Source organism: Petaurus breviceps, unplaced genomic scaffold, assembly GCF_028583685.1.
Source record: "Petaurus breviceps papuanus isolate PSGF00001 unplaced genomic scaffold, PetGlider_PUasm1.0 209, whole genome shotgun sequence".
In the NCBI taxonomy this organism is placed as follows: Eukaryota; Metazoa; Chordata; class Mammalia; order Diprotodontia; family Petauridae; genus Petaurus; species Petaurus breviceps.
The window spans coordinates 3,332,833-3,353,766 of NW_027185854.1; the positions used below are offsets into that span (position 1 = coordinate 3,332,833).

A 20,934-nucleotide genomic window follows, 5' to 3' on the forward strand; every position below is an offset into this window, starting at 1 on the left:
AACAGCAAAAACATGGAGGAGCATGTTCATGTCTCACAAGCCAAGACACACACTAAAGTGAGTCACAGGAAACAAAGGGAAGAAAAGCAGCCCAGGGTCATGTTATGGGAATGGGAATCTAAGATCTTCCCTGCCCCTTGGCCCATTAATAGGCTTAAATGACTCTGAGAACCTTCCTTGATTTGAAAATATACTCTTCCCCCTAATAGGTTGAATGTGGTCACATGAAGCCTTGTTTTTTCAGGAATGCCCTTACCTTATTACTTTGTGATTGGGCAGTGGGTCAAGAGGGTTGTGACATTCTCTGAGCCAGGAGAAGGCTATATATACCCTGATGTGAGTTTTTTGCTTTGGGGCTCACTGAGAAGAATTGTGTGATTTGACCAGATGAGATTCTGGGCAGCCATTGAGCCCCCCCGGCTTTGAAAACCCGGATGTTGGTGCTTCCCTCTCTGGTAACTGACTAGGTATGGATGTAATGGTCAGACAGCTGGAAGCCTGTCTGCTGATCTGTTTCTCTGTCTGTATTTTTTGTCTGCTTGTAACTTTTGTCTGTATTCTCTGAAGTTCGGGGTGCTGACTTTTTTCCCCTGAACTAGGTAAATGACATACATGTGTTTGATTAAAGCAAGATTGTTAACCCATTTTGACTTGCTTTCCTTTAGAAAAGCAAATCTAAGAACCTGTGTTGGCAGCCACCCTGGGGACGCTGGGGTGCTTGCTGCTGCAGGCCAAGAAAGACTGCCATAACTCTCTAGGCTTCTCAGTTTGTTTACAGGCTCATAGAGATAATTGCTCTTAACCCTGCCTAGCTTCCCAAATCAACAAAGCCCTTCCTTTAAAAGTGGCTAATTACCACTCCCACAGTTCCAGGATCTTCAGGTGGTGTTTCCCAGAAAAGGGAGCTCCACCTGGTGATCCTGTAAATGTGGCTTCCTGTTCATGCACCTCCAAGGACCCAAAGCCTGAGACTTCTCTACCTTGCTTCCAAACTCACCCCACCTCCCTTTCAGTAGGGTTACTTGGGATTGAGGGGATGCCAAAGCCAGTCTATATTAATATTCTTCAGCATATGATCTGGTAATCTCTGTGTAGCCCTGTGGACAAAAGAAGAATTAGGGGTTGGATGATAGGACAGTTAAGTGGCTTAAGAGCTGGCTGGACAACCACACCCAAAGAGACTCAATACCAACACTATCTCAAATCTCTTATTGCACCATAGGGGGTGATACTTGGCCTTGTCTGATTCAACTGGATGATTGTTCCTTCCTATCAATTTCATTGGCACAAATTTGCAATTTCAAAACAAGCATCATAGCAGAACTAAATGTACAAGCCTCACCATGCTATTCCCTTCCTCAAAGAAGCTTCCCCATTGTCTTTCTAGTGTTTAAGGCTCTAAATGGTAGTCGTTGAAATGGACAGACATAGAATACCGGGCCTAGAGTTAAGAGGACCAGAGATCAAATCTGGCTTCAGACCCTTACTAGCCCTGTGACCCTGGGCAAGTCACTTCACCCAGTTTATCTCACTTTCCTCTTCTGTAAAATGAACTGGAGAAGGAAATAGCAAATCATTCCAGTATCCTTGCCAAGAAAATCCCAAATGGGGGTCACAATGAATCAATATGACTGAACAACATTGAACAGGCACCTAGGCAGCTCAGTGGACAGAGTGGTGGACCTGGAGTCAGGGAGACCTGAGCTCAAATCCAATCTTAGGAACTTAGTAGCCATGGAACTCTGGACAAAAAGAAAGAGTTCACTTTGCACTAGAATTTCCCCCTCCTTTCCCCAGTAATTTCAAAGTTAAATGACATGACTGAAGTTCATTAGAATAGGTCTATTCCTTCATTGTTATATTCATTATCTCATTAATTGTTAACCAAACAGAGTTGTCTGCCACCCTTTTCCAAGGGCATATAATCTGTGGGCCTGTGGCCATGATTGTCTTTGGCATTCCAGAGTGCCACTGACCTCTTTTATTAAAATGCTTGTCTTATTAATAAAATGACTAATTGCCCAGAAATTATGTTTCTTGAACTTCTGAAACATCACAATCCTGTAGTCAATTTTCCTTTGCTGATTTAGAGATACAAAACCATCACAAAGAAACTGAGAGGAACAGAATAGAAAGGACAAGAAAGGGAAGGAAACCTTGTAAATTTTTGCTAAGAAAGAAGTATCTCCGGGCTCCTGCATAAAGACAGATCAGTAAGACCTTCATTTCAAACAGTCACACAATGAGATGAATGGTTTTATTTTTTTAATTTTAAATCATTTTATCAAAGTCTTAGGTTACATTATTTGTAACTTAAAACCATGAGTTTTTGTCACTTTAAGCAATGCTGAAATTATAGACTGAAACTGTAATTCAAGGTGCTCTTTTGTTTCCAAGTGGACACTCAATGCTGGTGGCCTCAAACTCCTTGAAATAACACGTAGGCTTTGACCTGACTAAACATACCCTCTAGGCTGTATTTTCCTCACACAGAAAACAAGATCTCTGCCATCAGTTACTTTTATGAACCCCAAATAGAAAATAAGTCAGTGTCCTGGTTCCATCTGACTTCTTCCCCCCAAAAATTATGTCGGTCATAAAAAAATAGACAGTAGCATCTTTTCTCCCATTTCCTATTAGTTAATTTTAGGGGAGAATTTTTCAACCAGATCATTCATCCAATGTTTTATTACTGCCTGCTACATACACATTCACTATCTGATATTCAGGGGTGAGGGTGGTGAGGAAGAGACCCAAAGTTTAGAGAAGAAATAGCCTCATGCTCAAGGAAGCTTGTAGGCTGGGTGGGCATAAGACTCAAACACAAATAATGATCATATACAATATTAAGTAAGTTCATATGAAAGCCATAAAACCAAATGCTATGAAAGGCTTAAGGAGAAAGGTTGCTGCTGAAGGAATCTGGAAAGGTTCACAGAAGAGGTCATATTGGAATTGAGAATTCAAAGATGATGAGGAAGGCAATACATTAAGGTAGCTGAGGGTAGGGCAAGAAAATCTTAGGTATGGGCAACAGTGGTTACAAAGGTGTGGAGGCCAGAATGTGTAAGGCATGCTAGGAAGTTGAGTGGTTGGAGTATAGAATGCCCAGAGAGGAATCATATGACCTAAGTCTGAAAAGGGAAGATGGCCCTGGGCATGGGAAGGCATGGAGAGTGGCATCTGGGAGCCACTGAACATTGCTGAATAAAGACCACATCCATCCCCAAGAAAGGTTATTTTGGCAGTGGTATGAAAGGCAGAGGCCAAAGTAAAGAATGTTGGATAAGTAAGGAAGACAGGTTCAAATCTTGTCTCTGACACGTGCTGGTTATATAATCCTAGGTAAGTCACTTAACCAGTGTTTCAGGTAACCACCTGAGATTATAAATTGAAGGGAAGGTGACAACCTACATTAATAGAAGGAATTTCACCTCCAAGTTCCCTAGAAATGAAATCACAGGATCAGTCCCTATCCCATGAAAGAAAGACTGGAGGCAGGAAGACAGTGAAGGCTGGAAATTGTGATACTCTGATAAATACTCTGGTGACTTGAAAATTGAAGACTCTGGAAGTTCAAAGGACAAAGATATGTGTAGAGTAATTCTGAGAGGGAAACATCCATGTTGGTTCTAAAGGTGGTGGTCACTCCTCCATTTAGAACCATGATTTATGTCTAGCTCCCTTTTATTGAGGAAAGTGAGGAAAAATCTTGGCTTGGACCATGCAAACCTATTACTTAACAGAATGCACTTTCTAAGTGTGTGAATCATTTCTGTGTTTTCTTCTCTGAAACTTCCTAAATCTTATATTTTTAAGGCAACAATCACTATTCAGCATCACAGAATCTGAGCTGAAAGGACTCTAAGACACATCTTGTCCATCAGCCACTCAACAAATATTTACATGTGCCAAGTGCTTGAGATACAAAGCAAGGCACACAGTCCCCACTCTCAAGCTCATAACTGAATTGGAGAGAAGACAAGCAAACAAGTATGTACAAATAAGGTATAAACAGCCTAGATTCAGCATAGTCTCAGCTTGAAGGCACTAAGATTAAGGAGGAACGGGAAAGACTTCTTGTGGAAAGTGGGACTTTAGTTAGAGACTTAAAGGAAACCAGAAGGCAAAGGTGAGGACACATGCCACACTGGTACTGATGGACTATCACAAGATCAAGAGGAAGGCCTCCATCATACAGAGTGAACACCCTATGGCAGGCTTACAAGAGGAAAGGGATAAGAACAGTACAGGTAGCTTGTGACCTGCATCATTTGAGGGAAGGACCACATGGATGAAATCATGGATCTACTGAATTATCTGACTATAAACCACTGAGGGAGAGAGGGAAGGAAAAAGGGAGGAAGAGAAGGAGTGGAGGAAGTAAACAAGGAAGGGAGGGGAAAAGGAGGGAAGGAAAAGCATAAGAAGGAAGGAGGGAAGGAAAAATGGAAGGAAGAAAAAGGGAAGGAAGGAAAAAGGGTAGGAAAGAAGAAAGGAGGAAGAGAGGGAAGGAGGAAGAAAGGAAAGCCTTCTTTGTTGTCTTCAGCAGGTCTGGGAGCTCTTGGTTCATAAACGATTCCTGACTGTATTCTTAAAGGTTCAAAATATTTCTTGACCAGTGTCCAACAAATCAGTCAGTCAATAAGCATTTATGAAAGCCTTTACTGCGTAGCAGGCACTATGCTAACAACTGAGGATACAAAGAAAGATAAAAGAATAAATAGTCAGAAATCCAGGTCTTTGCATGTTAAAAACAGGACTCCTAATCCATGCACTCAGTGTCCTGAGAAACAAAAACAAAACTACACAAACAGAAACCACCCTCCAAACATATGAAGCTCAGCAGCAACAGGGTTAAATTTCTTGTGCCCAGCGAAGCCCACACTCTCAGTACTCCCTGTTCCTGCCTCCCACTGCCGAGCTCAGGCTGCTTCATTCATTCAACAAGGAGGAAAAGTCGCCCAGGGGAGACAGAAGCACTGAGATGCTAAGTAGATTTCTAAGTGGTTTATTAAGCAAAGTGCTGGGACAGGCCAGATGATTCCAAAGAGATTTTGGTGGCAAGTCAATGCCTAAACAGTCCCAGTGTAGCCTCCCCAAGTAAGAGCAAAGGTGCTACATGCTGAGTTACAGACCTAAGAGTTTGATGGGACCCTGAGAACCTTTCCTTCTTGCTCTCACTCTGGAAGAGACATGCAACCTACTTCACATTAATTTCCATTTTTTTTAAACCTGAATTGCTTTTTGTTAAGGGTTTCCATCTCAGGGTATGTATACCAAAAGGGGGGACAAGAAGCTTGTCAAAGGTTATGGGAAACAGCTGAGAAATAACTACATTACCCAATTTAAATTAAACTACTTTCTCTTGTAGGTATGCATGGTAAATTCTGGAATTTTTATATCCTTTTGTATTGAATAAGGGGCATGGGAAGGAAGGTTGTACCGAGAGCCAAGAAGTAAGGGAACAGAAAAAGTCTGGGAGCTCCTGCTTTGGAGAGTAAACCTTGGTATCAGCAAGATCTGGGTTCAAATCCCACCTGTGACACATACTTGAGGTATGATTTCTCATTGACCTAGTGCCCCTGAGCTAAAATCCCCTTCATAGAATTCCACTTCAGTCTACTAGCCGGTATGTCAGTCAACTATGGAATGAGAAGCTGCAGAAGAGGGAGTGATTTGCATCAGCATGAAGGGAGTTTCTACATTAGGGCTCCCTGAGATCATTGCTTGAGATCTCCACTACCCAACCCACCATACACACATGCAACTCCAAAAATGAAGTACCCTCTATCGAAAAATCATTTTTGTAACTGATTTAAAACTTCAAGCGATCCCATAAACCCTAAAAGATATGTTAAATTTAATAAATTCAAAACTTACTCCCCCCCAAAAAAAAGTACATCTAGAAAACAAAAGGAAGTGAATGAAATATTATAGAAAAGAGGCGCGTTCATAAAATCTTACTAAAAGATCACTCATTGCACATTAACATTCACGGGGTTCTTGAAGCATTGTGCTTCTGATGAATAAGGAAAACTATTAATAAGATTGCTATTTTGAGTATAAAATTGCTCAGGTTACTTCTAGAAAAGTTACTTGTGGGTAATTAATCTCCACCCAGCCTTTCAGCAAGATGGTGCCTTTCTTTGTAACTTTCCCCAGCCCCTTAGAAATATTTCATCAGATTCCAAAATGAGCAGAAATCATGGCTCTAGCCAAAACTTATTAGTAATTTACCAGGTCTATAAAAATCCTGAGCCAGGCCTATAGTCAATAATGTTGATCTGATTCACTAAAGGAACACAGATGTCTGAGAGGGGAAGGGCCCAAGTTAATAAATGGTCTTCATTTGCTCACAATTGGACAAAACATGAGCAACAGGATGATAGAGAATGGGAGGAGAGAAGGGAAGTTGGTGAATCTCACAGCCAGTCCAAATTCCACAGCATCACTGCCCCAGTAGGACCAGGTGGCTGAGCACTTGGGTTCCTTCAATGGGTAAAGGAGGAAAAGTCAGTACTTAGCAATCCTCTAGTCACTTCTATGCATCCTGAGGGGAAGGGTGAGGTGGTTCTGCCAGGGGTTTCCCACTATCCCAATTATGCCTGTGCTCTAAAGCAGCTATATCCAGCTACACCGGTCTAGTGATACCACCGAGAAAGAACATGTCATGCCGAAAAAACCTGATCTCTTTTTAGAATTGTAAAACATGTTGGGAACATATATTCCATCTGCTTTGTTCTCTATTTCTATGGTGCCTATCGCCATAGTAACAAGGCACAAAGATGGAACAGCAGGCTAGAAATACCCCCAAAAAAGGCACAAGGGAAAAAGTGAGCCAAAAGCTATGTCTAACCGTGCAGGAAAAGGACTGAATCCAGTCGATTCAATCTGTAGGAGTTTTAGAAGCACTGGAGGGAAGTTTGGATGAAAAATCAATTCAATTAAAATATTTAAGTACAAGGAACTATGTTTGGCACTGGAGATTCAAACACAAAAACAAAGTCATCTCTGCCCCCAGGGATCCAACATCCTACTAGAGGGGTACAACATGTGTTTATGTATAGCTATATTATATAATTATAAATATACATACATGTGCATAGGCATACATATATATAGACCATGTGTATACACCCACATATGTATGTGTATGTGTGTGCATATATACATACATATATAATATATTGTCTATATCTCTACATACACACATATACATATACATTTTTTGTTTCTGCTTTTTGGATGAAATAACTTGCCCAAGGTCACGTGGCTAATAAGTGTTAAATGTCTGAGGCTGGATTTGAACTCAGGTCCTCCTGACTCCAGGGCCGGTGCTCTATTCACTGCACCACCTAGCCGCCCCACACACATATACATATATACAAAAATATATATAAAGATAATTTAAGAAGGGAGAAAACATTACTTGAGGTGGAGAGGGTAGTAGCAGGAGGAAGAGGAATCAATAAAAACTTGAAAGTGGTCCTAGGATGAGCCTGGGAAAAGGTTACAGATTTTAATGGACAGAGGTGAAAGAGAAGCATATTTTGGGCATCTGGAGAAAAGCCTGGAGGTACAAGATAAAATATTAAATTCCATTAACAGCTGGGACATAGAAAGTGTAAGAGAAGTGACAGGTTTAGGGTACAGAATGTATCTTACATAGTTTTATATATAACCAATGAAGAACTTTGTTTTTTCTTGATGATGCATATTTGTTGTGAGGGGTTTGTTTTTCATTTCTTTTTTTTTTCCAATGGGGTGGAAGGTAGGAAAGAAAATAGATTTCTGTCACTTAATTTAAAAACAAATCAAGAGGGTGGGGGGGGGTACTACAGGTGTGGAATGTTGCGTGCACTTTCAGATGAAGTCATTGTACTGTTAGTTTTGCTACCCAGGGGTAGGCGAAGCCGAGGAGGTGTTAAGTTTCAAGATGATGAGTTTTTTGGGATTATGAAGTTCAGCAGAGGAGCCAGGTGGGAAACGACAACAAAAGTGACCAACTATAACTCCAGAGTCCCAAGAGGAAACATGCTACCCACCTCCTGATAATAAAATTGATGAGCTCAAGGTGCAGAGTAAGTCACACATTTTTGTAAGTCACACATGGCCAGCGTGGGGATCTGTTTTGTCTGACTGTGCTTGCTCATAAAGGTTTTCTTTTTTCTTTTTCTTTTTCTAGTGGGGAAGGAGTGGGAGGAAAAAGGGAGATATCTATAAAATCACTAAAAAAGGAAAGAAAAAAAAAGAAAATAGGGTCATTGAAGCATTTTTTAAATGCACAAAAGGGAATATAAGGCCAGAGAAATCACAGACAAGTAGGATAACTTTGATAATTATAGGTTGAATTTATTATACATTTAAAAGCAACTTTGTATAAGGATTTGCAATTTCATGCACAAGCAACCCTCTTTTTTGTTCTACTATATATATGTATGGAAATGTTCATTTTATTTGGTGTTAATTTCAGAATAAAAAATAAAATGAAAAATAATTTGGATTGGAAAGAAAAAGGAAAACAAGGTAGAGATGATTTAGGAAGCCCCTGAAATAAACCAGGCAAGAGGCGATAAGTGTCTGAAGCAAGTGAAAGGAGAGAAGGAAACAGAGATGGGAGGTGTTTTCAAACATAACTGACAAAACTTGGCAATTGATTGGATATCAAAAGTAAAGGATAAGGAAGATAAAAGGATAACACTAAGATGACTAAGGTTAACTTGAGGAAGTTGAATGATAGTGCCATTAAACAGTGAAGTTTAAAAGACAGTTGGATTTAAGGGATGTGCTAAGAGCTGGGTTTTATCTTGTATCCCAAGTGCTGAATTCACTTTATTGTTTTTGTTTTGTTTGGGGGTTTTTTTGTGAAGTAATCGGGGTTAAGTGACTTGCCCAGGATCACACAGCTAGTAAGTGTCTGAGGCTGGATTTGAACTCAGGTCTCCTGACCCCAGGGCCAGTGCTGTATCCACTATGACACCAACTGTCCCTCACTTTATTGTTGATTCTTTGGCCACTTCAACGATGTGATAGGCAGTTGTCAGCGCAGAAAAATTTGTGAAAGGACATCAACATACATAAAACCAACATGGAAATCTGACTCTGCTTTCCTTTTAAAGTGGCAATAACAAAGCTCAATTTTTTAAGGTTACATTGATAACTCAGTCCCTTTAATCAAATCTACATTGGTTCTGATTTGAATCAACCAGTACAAGAGGTAAGGAAGAGTGGGTTCGGCTTGAGGCAGGCATGGATGTGTCGGACGTGGTTTTTTTTTTTTTTTTTCAAGAAAGGCCTGCTTCCATTTGTATTCTTCAAAATGCCAGTCGTGTGATTAAGCTGTACCCACTTTTGGGAAACATGTGCCTCACTGCGCTAAAAAGAGATGAGTGCTGCTTGGGATTCTTTACTTTCGAAAGGCTAAATACTAAAGACATCTGTAAAGGAAGTGTGCTTGGGAAGATAAATAGATACAATGAATGCTTTCTTGAAGTTAACAAATTTATCTTCCAAGTATTATTTTTGGATAAAAAATGTGCATATTCTGCCCAAGAGGAAATCGGCTGGTTGGGGGGGCGGGGAGGACACCTCATGTTTCATTTTCAGATGAAAGTCACTGAAATTCAGGAACTCACTCCCCACCTCAAGTCCCTTCAAGGCCCTCAGATGCATCTACAGCTGCAGAGTAAGCATCCTGCCTGCAAAGCCATCAGTTACTCTCCATTCTCTTAAAGAGATTAACTGTGGACTCTATGAAAGGAATAGAAAAAAACAACTCTCTCATTCCCTCTCAAGATCTGTCTAATTATGCCATTTCTTTGCCATTTTTCCTTCCTCTGCCCACACTCAGTTCTTTCTTTGGTCATGTTTTTCCCTGAAAACATCAAAAATACTTGGGAACCAAATGATAGTTGACTTTACTGATTCCTATAATGTCTGACTATAATGTCTAACTAGGAAAAAGAATGAGTGAGCTAGATACAAATTATTGAAGTTTTATATTCTGAACAGAATAAAATGGACCCACAAGAAAAGGGGACAATGACTCTCTACCAGTCTTTCCTAAACTACTTTGGCCAAGGAACACTTCTGGATTTGAATTATTTTTATACAACTCAGAAATATTGGTCTGAGAAGGCTGGAAGTATGGAATACCCCCTAAGATAAGAGGAGGGTCAGGAAAATTTTAGTTCAAAATAAAGGAAAATAAACCAATTTTCAAATTAAAAAAAAAGACCACATTCTATTCTGTCCTCTACACATCATTTCAGACTTAATAGCAAGATACAAAAAAGAAAATGCTGCCAATGTTGAAATTCTCCCATAGACTGTTCACATTCATAACACACTGAACACCAGGGCTCCATAGAGCACACTTTGGTAAATGTGGCTCTATAATAATTCAGTCTTTTTTTTTAACCTCCCATGTCTGCCAAGACAGTATGGAATGACTCCCAGGTCACTGACTTTGGCAGCTCTAACTTAAAGCATTTCACACTTTGGCACTTATAAATATAAAATGGGAGAAAGTGTCGATGTGTATGCATGGAGCAGGGCAGGGAATGAGGATGATTTTATAAGTTAGAGATAGGTGTTCTTATGAACTTAAGAGACAAGAACTTCTAACGAAGGATTTCTCAGCTTTTTTGTGTCATAGACTCCTTTATCAGTCTAGTGAAACCTCTGGGCTTCTCAGGATGAAGTTTTTTAAATGAATAAAATACATAGGCTTACAACGAAGACCCATTATGATCTATAAGTGATCAAAATATTCTTAAAAACAAATGGACAGATTCCAGGTAACAAAACCCTATTCTAAGAGTAAGGGGTGCAGGAAGTAGCTCAGGTGGTTTAAGAAAAGACCAGAAGGTTTGTGACAGCTTAGATGAGCTACTGTGGTAGGTATGATAGAGAACCAAAAAGGTAGGGGAAAAAAGGGATGCCATTCAGCAATGAAGGTCCAGTTGAGAATAGATAAGGCAATGTAGCATGATGTGTTGGAAAGAACACCAGAATGGAAGATAGAAGACTTTCTGGTCCTGCCTCTGCCATTATATGACCTGAAACAGATCATTTCAACCTTGGGCTGCAATTTCTTCGAGGGCTGGATTAGAATCTCAGCTATTCAGGCCACAGAAGCATAGATCTTTTGAATGCCTTCTGCATCTTTACAATGCATTTTTTATTTTGTTCTCAGATCAACAAAGTGAGGCCAATTTAGCTGTTTGACATGATAAATGTGATTATTATAGTTAAAAACACTGGTTCTAGCCTTGCTTCTGAAACTTATGCAGCTGTGACCATGGGCAAGTCACTTCACTTCAATGTTTCCTTGTCTGTAAATAAGGGGAATGGACTACATGGTCTCTTGGGTCACTTGGTACTCTAGACCTAGCATCTTGCCATCCCCAGCAGCTCTAAAGCTATGACCCTTCCTCTCCTGTCCCAAGTCCTGTTCAATACCACCCAATGCATTGCTGCCCAAGCACTCTTCTGCATAAATAAATGAAGAAAAAATGAAGAAAGACCATAGCTAGCTAAGAATTAATGAACCTAGTGGTGGCTACGGGCCCTGGAGTCAGGAGGGCCTGACTTCAAATCTGACCTCAGATACTTAACACTTACTAGCCATGTGACCTTAGGCAAGTCACTTAACCCCAATTGCCCTGCCCCCTCCAAAAAAAAAAAAGAATTAATGAACGTAGCATCCAAGGCTCCTTTCTTCTGTAATTTGACTAGATGCAGCCTTTGTATATTTCTCATCTTCATGCTCTATTTCACACCGACTACATTTCAAATTGGATTACTACTACACCTCCTTCTTCCTCATCTTTCTCTTTCCCCACTTCCCTTTCCTTACTCACACATGTCTTCTTAAATGCCTAAAATGAACTTCTCTTCCTCTCTTTCTCTTCATCTGTGGGCTAGAGTACTGTCTTGGAGGAAGGGGGAGCCTAGTTCAAATACCAGCCCCAGATAATTGCTGACTGTGTGACTCTGGGTAAGTCACTTAAAACTCTTGTCAATTTAAGTTTCCTTATCCTAAAGTGGGGATAATAATAGACTTACCACCTCCTAAGGTTATTGTGAGAATCAATCAGGTGACATTTGTAAAGTATTTTGTGAAACCTTAATGTGCTATACAAACACTAGCTCTTATCTATTGACATCCTTTCTTTCCTTCAAACCCCCAATCAAATGCTACCTATTCCCCACGATGCCACCCTGACATGTCTAAGGACCAGCTTAGCTAAATTGGGAGATCATCACTGGAAAAGTTAACTACTGTGTGATCAATTTGTTTTGGACACATGAAAACTTGCCAAAAGAGCATAAAGAGACTGCAAACAGCACAAATCCTTGTAGTATTTAATATTTAAGTAGTTCAACTATGTTAATGATACTACCCTAGAGTCTGGGTCTAGGGGAGCAGGAGAAATGAAACACAGTAGGGGTAACCTTCATTTACATAATTAACCTTAGGCAAGATTTTTCAAAATGAAATGTGTCTTCTGCTTGCTAAGACTTCCCTTCTTTTCCATTCTTCCAATCTCCCACGTGCTGGTGCCTTTCTCATCAGGGTCCTAGGGCTGGTATACTACCCATCCTAAGCTGCGTGAAAGCATAAGTCTCAGTTTCATCTGCATAGTATAGAACACAATGCCTGTCCCACCTAGCTCGAAGAGCTGGTATGGAACAAATTCAGTAGCGGATATGATTATGCATTGGTAAAATGCTATACAAATGTAAGGCATTATAATGATCTTTCTGGCAGTTCTGGTGAGAGGACCTTTTTTTTCCCTTTAAACTAGGTAAGCTGTCAGTAAAGGCATCACTACACAGAAGGTACATCTGAATCTCAATTTCCCCATCTGTAAAATGAGCTGAGGCACCAGGAAGATTCTTCTGGTTCATTCCAGCACTAAATACTCTAATCGGCTTCTTGACCCTGACTGCAGCTAATCAGCAGATTAAAGGATTTTGAGTTGGAAGCACCTGATCGATCCTTTGGTCCAAACCCCCTTATTTACAGATGAGAAAAGTGAGACCTAAGTCCATCCCCTATGGTGCTCTGACACCTTCCTGTGTGGATAACTTACCTAATCTCTTCTTTATAAGTATTTTCACTGCCTGAACACACAAGTATAACACAGCAATTCCACTGAACTTTTTTTTTATCAATGCATGTTACAGTTATCCCTTCTGCATCTCGACTTTCTCCATGAAAGTTTCCATGTATCACATGAAAGTTTCCATGTATCACGGGTAGGCATAAGAAATTAAATGGGAACTTGGGAGGAGTTTTTCATTTCATTTTCTTAATAGCCCCATGAGAAAGCAAGACAAATATTACTGAGCCAAGTTATACAAAGAAATGTTAATACAAATAATGGGACTTATCTAGCTAGGTGTGAGGATGCAAACAAACACACACATGCTTAGAAATAGCTTAGGGCAGCTGGAAAGCTCTGGGAGCCTAGGAAGAAGGGCAGGAGGAGGAAATGTGCACATCAAGGCTGGCTGATGAGTGGCCAAGATAAAGAACAGTCTGCTTCAGGCTAACCCTGTAGCAGAATTAATAGGATCACAGATTTAGAGCTCAAAGGGGGCTTAGAGGCCCAGTCTAACTTTTTTTTTTTAAGTTCTCAGAGGAAACTAAGGCATATATAGGTTAAGTGACTTGCTCAGAGTAACACAAATAGCTGAAGTGCAATAAGGCGAAATTTGAACCCAGGCCTTTCAAGTTTCCTAAGCACTATGCCTTGCTGCCTGTGATGCCATCTCAGAAAAAAGGGAGGAAATTCTCTTCCTCCTCCTGATTATGCCCCAAGTTCCTTGGCTCTGAAGACTCAGAATCCAAATTACTAGTGTTAGTATAGTATGACCACTTTTTAAATATTTAACACTATCTGATTTTAGTTGTGTGCTTACATTCTCCACCAGTGCTTGATGACAGCCCCCTTACGCCTCTAAAGATGCATGAGTCCTAGAGCAGGATGATCTGGGTTCAAGTCTCTGCTTGCCACTAACTACCTATGTGGCTTTGGACAAGTCATTTTACCTTCTAGGGGCTTAATTTCTTTACCCCAAAAATGAAAAAAGTGATTGGTTTAGATTAGAGGTCTCAAATAAGGCTACATGTGGCCCATGAGACTTCCCAGTGTAGCCAGAACCAGATAAGAATATCATTGGGAAACATTTAGTTAAATAAATAAAAATACAATGTTACATTTTACAACTAAGTCAATATGGAGCCCACAAGGATCCTTCAGTATAAATTAGTGCCCCCATTTCTACCTGAGTTTCATACTATTGGTCTAGGTGGTGTATAAAATTGCATTTGTCTCTATCTATTATCCTATGTGTGTAAAAAAAAATCATACTGCAGCCAGCTCTCTGATGGTGAACCTTTCCAAATTTAGCCATTCTCATCCTCAGTCAAAATTCAAACATATTATAGATTAAATGGGCTTTTGTGGGATTAGCCTGAATTTAACCACCATTTACAATATTATTTTTATGGGATGGGGTGGGGAACACACTTCATGTTGCAAGCAATCAGATTACAGAGTGACTTTTGCAACACTATCCATTCATGAGTTGGGGACTTAACCCAAGACCTCCTGCAGGTGCATGTACGTGCACCCATACACAAATACACACACGACAAACCTCAAAGAAACAGTTCCAAATGTGGGTAAAACATTAGGTATTCAATAATTGAGAGAAGAGGTCATGTTTAGCTGGGATGGCATTTCTTTTATCATCATGGATTTTTGACAGGTTGAATAGGAGGGAACGTTACTTATTCTAGAGTGAGCAAGAGAGGACAGAGAAGAGTGGGGGAGTGAAAACATCTTGAACAAAAGTAGAGGAATGAAAACAGATGGTGTGTTGGGGATGGGGCAGTAAAGTGTATCACACTTAACCAGGAGCAGAAGATTTACATAGTACATTTGTGGGTGATAAGGATGGAATGAGAAGGCTGAAGTCAGATCACAGTGGTCTTGAATTTGTTAATCGAAGAAATGTGAGCATTTATCCTATAAAGGGGGTTGGGAACCATTGGATGAATGTCATGAGGGTAGTGGGAATGAGTAATCTAAAAGCAATTTCCAGAAGAGATTGGAAGCTGAAGGGAAGGAAGACAGATTATGAGGTTAAGTGAAGAAAACTATAAGCTTTATTCCCAGCTATAACAGGGAAGGCCTTGGGAGCCTGCCATAATGCTTCTGAATATCCTGAAGGGTGGCAGTCTTCATTCTTTGCAGGGGGTGGGAGGGATGTGTGTGTGTGTGTGAGTGAAAAAAGCGAAAGAAACAAAGAGAGACACAGAAAGAACTTTGAGTTTTAGCAAAATCGGGTGAATATCATCCATCTGTGTTAAAAAAAAATCTTGGTTAAAAAAAGGGGGCAGTGACTATAATGAGACCACTTTTTTTTCTGGCATGACGTGCAAGATCTTTCTAAAGACTATTCTAAAAGAAGATGGCTAAAAATAGTTAAAGCAGTGGCAGCATCATCAGAGTAAATGTATAGCCTCCCAAAGAGAACATTTGAAAGACAACACTCTTTTGGTTCCGTAAGTGCTGGGGTGCTTGTTCAAATAATCTCATTACTTTACAGCTATGCTAAGTAGAATCCGACATTGTTGTATAGGAATAGAACATTAGACTTGAGTCAGAAAGACCTGGGTTCAAACCTCCACCTTTTACTCTTATCAACTGTGTGCATGAGAGCTCTTTGTATCTCACTTTCCCCATCTGTAAAATAAGTTAAAAACAAATCCATTTTTGTAGCCATAGCACAGAAATGCTGGAAGGAGATCGTGTATGTATAGTATTCTGTGAAATTTACAACTCATGTTGTGTGTATGTGTGTGTATGTGTGTGTGTGTGTGTGTGTGTGAAAGGGGGGGGGGAGAGACAGACAGACAGGAAAAACAGTAATCACTAGGCTTTACTAGTAGATTCAGGCAGATTTTGCCCATAAGGAGAGCGGAAAGGACTAACGTATTTTCCTAGCCCTGGGCAATATGGCAGACCACAATATTCCACAATAGCCACTGACCCTATTCAGTACTCAGCCAATCTCTATGAACAAGGTGGGCAAGTAGGGATTGCTGTTCCCACCTGACAGATGAAGAGGTTGAGCCCCAGAGAATGTGACTGAACCAATTTTAAACATGCAGCTCAGGACAGCACAAGAGCACATGTAGCCCAGGGAGAAGAGCCTTAGGAGGTGGAAGAGCAGTACAGAGAGTGAAGAACCAAGAAATTGGACCTATTTTAAGATTTTTGCCTAAGGCCAAGTAGCTGGGGGAAGTAGAGGCTCTCTACAGTTGCAGCTGACACCAAACTGGTGGGGGAAACACTAGAACTGGATACTTCAGGAACCTTGCTGCCTGCCAATCGATGGTGACTCTCTTCCTTTGATATTAGCAGACCATAGCCACAGTCTTACTACCGAGATACAGGCAGGGCAATAAGTTCGAAACCAATGAGGTAGCAAAGGGGATACACCAAGCCAAGCCAAAATCTGGGGCTCATGTAATCTGTACAAAATGGAATGTCATGTGTGAGGGAAGCCAGGTTGACTGGACTATATAACGTGAGTTCGATAGATTAAGTCTGGAAAAGTGGGGTGGCACCAGGCACTGACGGGCTTCAAATGCCAGAAAGAAGTCTGTATGTGAATTAAGACTATCACTTTGGCAGCTGTGTAGATCCACACTGTAGAGGAGAAACCGGAGATTGGGACACACTTGAGTCAGGGAGACAAATTAGGAGACTGTTGTAATAGGTGAGAGGAAAAGAGCCTGAACAAGAGTGGCTGGAGTGGGAGTGGAGAAAAGGGGACAGATGGAAGACATGTTTGGGCACGATCTGGTAGAAAGAGCACTGGCTCTCTGGGCACAAGATCTGCATTCAAAGCCTGTCTCAGATATCTACTGCACATGTGACCTGGGGCAAAGACACTTAACCTGCCTGAGCCATCAATAAGATGAGAAGGTTGAACTAGATGTGGCCTCTGTGGTCCCTTCCAGATCTAGCTCTAGTATCCCAGAATCCACTTGACATCTTATTGGGTATGGGAAGTAAGAAAAAGGGACACTGAATTTGATGTTGAGAAACTGGGTCAAGTCAACAACGATTTATTCAGCACTTATTATATGCTAGGCACTAGTCTAAGCTTTGAGAATGCTAAACAAACAAACAAACAAACAAAAAAACATAGTCCCTGTCCACAAGTTCAATGGGGAAGATAACATACAAAAAAAAACCCCATGTAACTAAAAGAAACATACAAGGTAAAAAAAATTAAGTGTCCTAGACAGGAATAGGGCTGGGTTTGGGGGGAGGAGATACAACGTTTCAAATGACAGCAACAGTTCTTCATACAACATAGTTGGTAAAATTTGATGCCATCTAGAAGGCCTACTCAGCTCTACCCCGATGGGTCTAGTAACTTCAATCCAGTCAGGGAAAAATCTAAATTCAGTCTGTGGAACTATCCTGTGTGCTCCTCAGTTGGGGAAGCACATGAAATGTGAAAGCAGATTGAAAACAACCTCCCAGAAACCTACAGTAAGAATGCTTTCACTTTTAATCCTATCAGTTTCTTCAACAGGCATATATGCTGGAGAGGGACTGGAGAAGGGAAAATAGGTGACTGGATGGATCCATTTATAAGAAACTAAATCTATACCAGGGAGTGTAGTTGAACTGGTCTTTGGTGTCTTTGAAAATATGAAAAAATACAAAGAACATAAGTAAAGTGTAAACACAGTTATTTCTAGACCCACACCAAGGAAATGACACAAGCCCCTGATGACAAATACTCAGGCCAAATTAATAGAAAGGATGTGCCTGGTCAGGCATCAGAGAATTTCAGATATTTAGATATTTCAATTTTCTCCTAGGTTCTTAGACAAGCAAAAATGTTTCTCATTTCAGATCAGTACCAGATAAACAGGAGACCTTAAATACCAACACAACTTGGTGTCTCTATTGCTGGAACAGGAAGGTTTTTATTGTGTCAGTGCCCTCCTTTTGAGAATCCTGGCAACTGAAAGAGCTCAAATGAAGAATCCCCTCCCTTTTAAAGGGCAACCAGTCAGCCACAATCAGCCAATAAAATGTGATAATGAAAATTCATCTTAAGGATAGACATGTTAGAACATCTTTCCAATTCTAAAAACAGGTCTGGTTTCCACCAGCTGTGGAGTTTGGGGCTAATTTGTTATTAAGTGGTTATTTTGAATGATAATGTAAAATACAGAAGGTATCTAGGAGACTATTGGAGCTCAACTGATTAGCTCCTCATTTGTGCTCCTGGGCTGTCTGAACCAGCAGCTGACCCTTTAGCTAAAATAAATTTAAGCTTTCACAGATAGCACTGAAAGCCTTGAATCAGCTGTCACCTTACTCTCAGTCCAAGGAATGGTCCAGAGGATAGAAATGAGTTTCAAGGATTCTAGCCAGGGCCCATTCAGCAACCACAATCCAAACTGATCAGTTTTTACTTGGAGTGTCTAGGGTGTAAAGGGTTGCTTGTAGAACAACTGGAAGTCTTTGTGATATTCCCTACTTATATTACAGTGAAACTGCTTTTGTGTCCTGAAATGGTAAATAGGAGTGGTGATGGGAGAGAGGGAATGATTTGCTTTGGAACATTGGACTATTGAGGTCCTGTTCTTAGAATATATTGGGTACGCTGTCTATTTTGGTTTCAAAGGATATGGCCTTAATATTTCTTACAGATACCGGTTTACGGGCACACTTTTGAAGACTTTAGAAAGAAAGAGGATGAATCCATGAAAGCTTTTTTTTTTCTTTTTTTATGAACAAGCAAGTTATGTACAAGTATCATCTGAACCTAAAGACAACCTATGGACTTTGAGAAGTCAGTTGAGGACACAGGGCTGTGAGCCAACACCAAGCTTTTTCTTCTGACCCCCAGGCACCTGCTTTCAGCAAAACCGCAGCAGAAGGGTTTTGGGGATGCGGGCAGGTAAAGGGCCAGGACTCTATAGTAATCACGGAGGTTTTAATGTGTGATAAATAGTGGCTGCTCCTTAGCACCACTCATATACCAACAACAAACATTAAAATAACACAAACCTCACCAAGTTGTGGGTGGACGACTAAGACCTAGAACAGAAGTTGTTTATCTTCAAAAAAGGACCTGGGTCGGGATACAGGGAGCGGGACCACACCTGGCCAGCATCCAAAGCCGCGCTTAGCTCACCTGCGCCGGTCAAAGATGCAGCGGACGAGTGGACCCCAGTCCCGGGGATCTCACCTTAGGAAGCTGGGGGAGGGTAGGATTGCGGTCCCAGGACCTTCGTTTTGGGGGTTAATAACCTGCTCTTCTCCTCCTACTGAATCCCTCAGGTTCTTAGAGAAGAGGCACTCTTTCCCAAGAGGGGAGGGGGCCTCCCCTAGCTCAGCCGCATCCCTGCACCCCAGCCCGAGTGAGACTCGCGGGAGGTGCCCGCAGGCCCCATGCGCACCCAGGTGAGACACCAGCAAGTAACTGCAGCAGCACCTGCCCAGCCGACCCACCTGCTGCTGCTGCCGCCGCCGCCGCAGCTCCAGGTCTCAGTGGTCCGCCCTTCTCCTCCTCCCTTTTCCCCACCTCGCCTCCGTGCCTCGAGCCCCGGCCCCCTGCTCCCGGTTACCTGCGAGCCTGGGAGGGCTCCGGCCCCCAGCCGCGCCGCCGAGCTGCGGCCGCCCGCTCCGGGGCCGGCGGGCGGGCAGGCAGGCAGGCTAGAGATCGGGCGGGCAGGCTGCGAGCCCTGCGCCCGGCACTTTCCCCGGTTCCCCGTGGCTTAATGGGAAGCCCCAGCGCAGCCCGGCTCGCCGCCTCCAGCCGGCTCCATTGTGACGCGACGCGTTCCAGCGGCCAATGGGCTTCGGGCGGCGCGAACCGCTGACTAAGTTCGCTGTGGGGGGTGTGGGAAGGGGAGGGGACGCGGAGGGGGGGAAGAAGGGAGGAGGAGGAGGAAGGAGCAGTAGCAGCAGCGGCGGCGGCGGCGGCGGCGACGGGGCGGCGCAGGCTGGGAGCCAGCTCCCTGTTGCTGCTGCCGCCGCCGCGGTTCGTGCTGCAGCCCGGGAGGACGAGGGCAGCTGCCCGGCCTGGGGGCTGCGGGGGCTGGTGACTCACTCGCTGCGGGAGACAAAGCGCAGCTGCTCTCCTCCTGGGGCGCTCCACGTGCCTCCCCAGGCTCCTTGCGCCTTCCGAGCAGCAGACGGGCAGGTGGTGGCAGAAAGCTACGCATCACCGGAGAGGCAGTACCGGGGGTTAGTGGGCGGCTGGACCCTCCTTGTGCCAGGCGAAACAGCGTTCTCTCTCTGCCCACCTCCATGTCATGTCATGGCCTCCACCCTCCGACAAACATACATACACACACACACACACACACACACATTACCCTCCCCCCCCTTCCCAGGGGGCCACAAAAGAGTTACTAAAAAACTTCAGTTCTTTATTTAGCCTTCACTAGACACAAAGAGAAAGTTGTGGATGTCGCCATTTGCCCACGGGGCTCCTTTTCCCACTCCCTTCCGATCTGAGACCTTGGTTGAAGGGGAAACCCACTGAAGGGGTAGTCTCTTCCGCTCTGGGACAACTGTAATTGTTCGGAAGTTTTCCTTCTATCAGAAATCTGCCTCCTTGTATCTTCTGGTTCCATCCTGCTGTATAAGTTAAAATCCTGGGTTTCCAAGCAAAAAATGAGAACTTTTTCCATTCCCAGCATACTTCTCTCCCCACAATAGTCCTTTCTATACATCTCATGGTGGGGCTAAGCATGGTACTTGAGCTCTTACCCATGCCTAAAGGGAAGCCATGTGATATACAGTAGAAAGAACACGTGCTCTTGTGTCAGAGGACCTCTGCTGAAATCCAGCCTTTGGTACTTATTTA

General features: G+C 42.3%; 1 protein-coding gene across 2 annotated transcripts in view; it reads right to left on the minus strand.

Annotated features, from left to right (window-relative positions):
• LOC138165491 (volume-regulated anion channel subunit LRRC8B-like) overlaps positions 1 to 19,885 on the minus strand; it is a 97,174-nt gene extending 77,289 nt beyond the window's left edge. For both annotated transcript variants that reach the window (XM_069093886.1, XM_069093882.1), the window contains exon 1: positions 19,688 to 19,885. The gene's annotated coding sequence lies outside the window, so the exon portion shown is untranslated. The remainder of the gene's footprint in view (positions 1 to 19,687) is intronic.
• Positions 19,886 to 20,934: the final 1,049 nt, after the last annotated feature.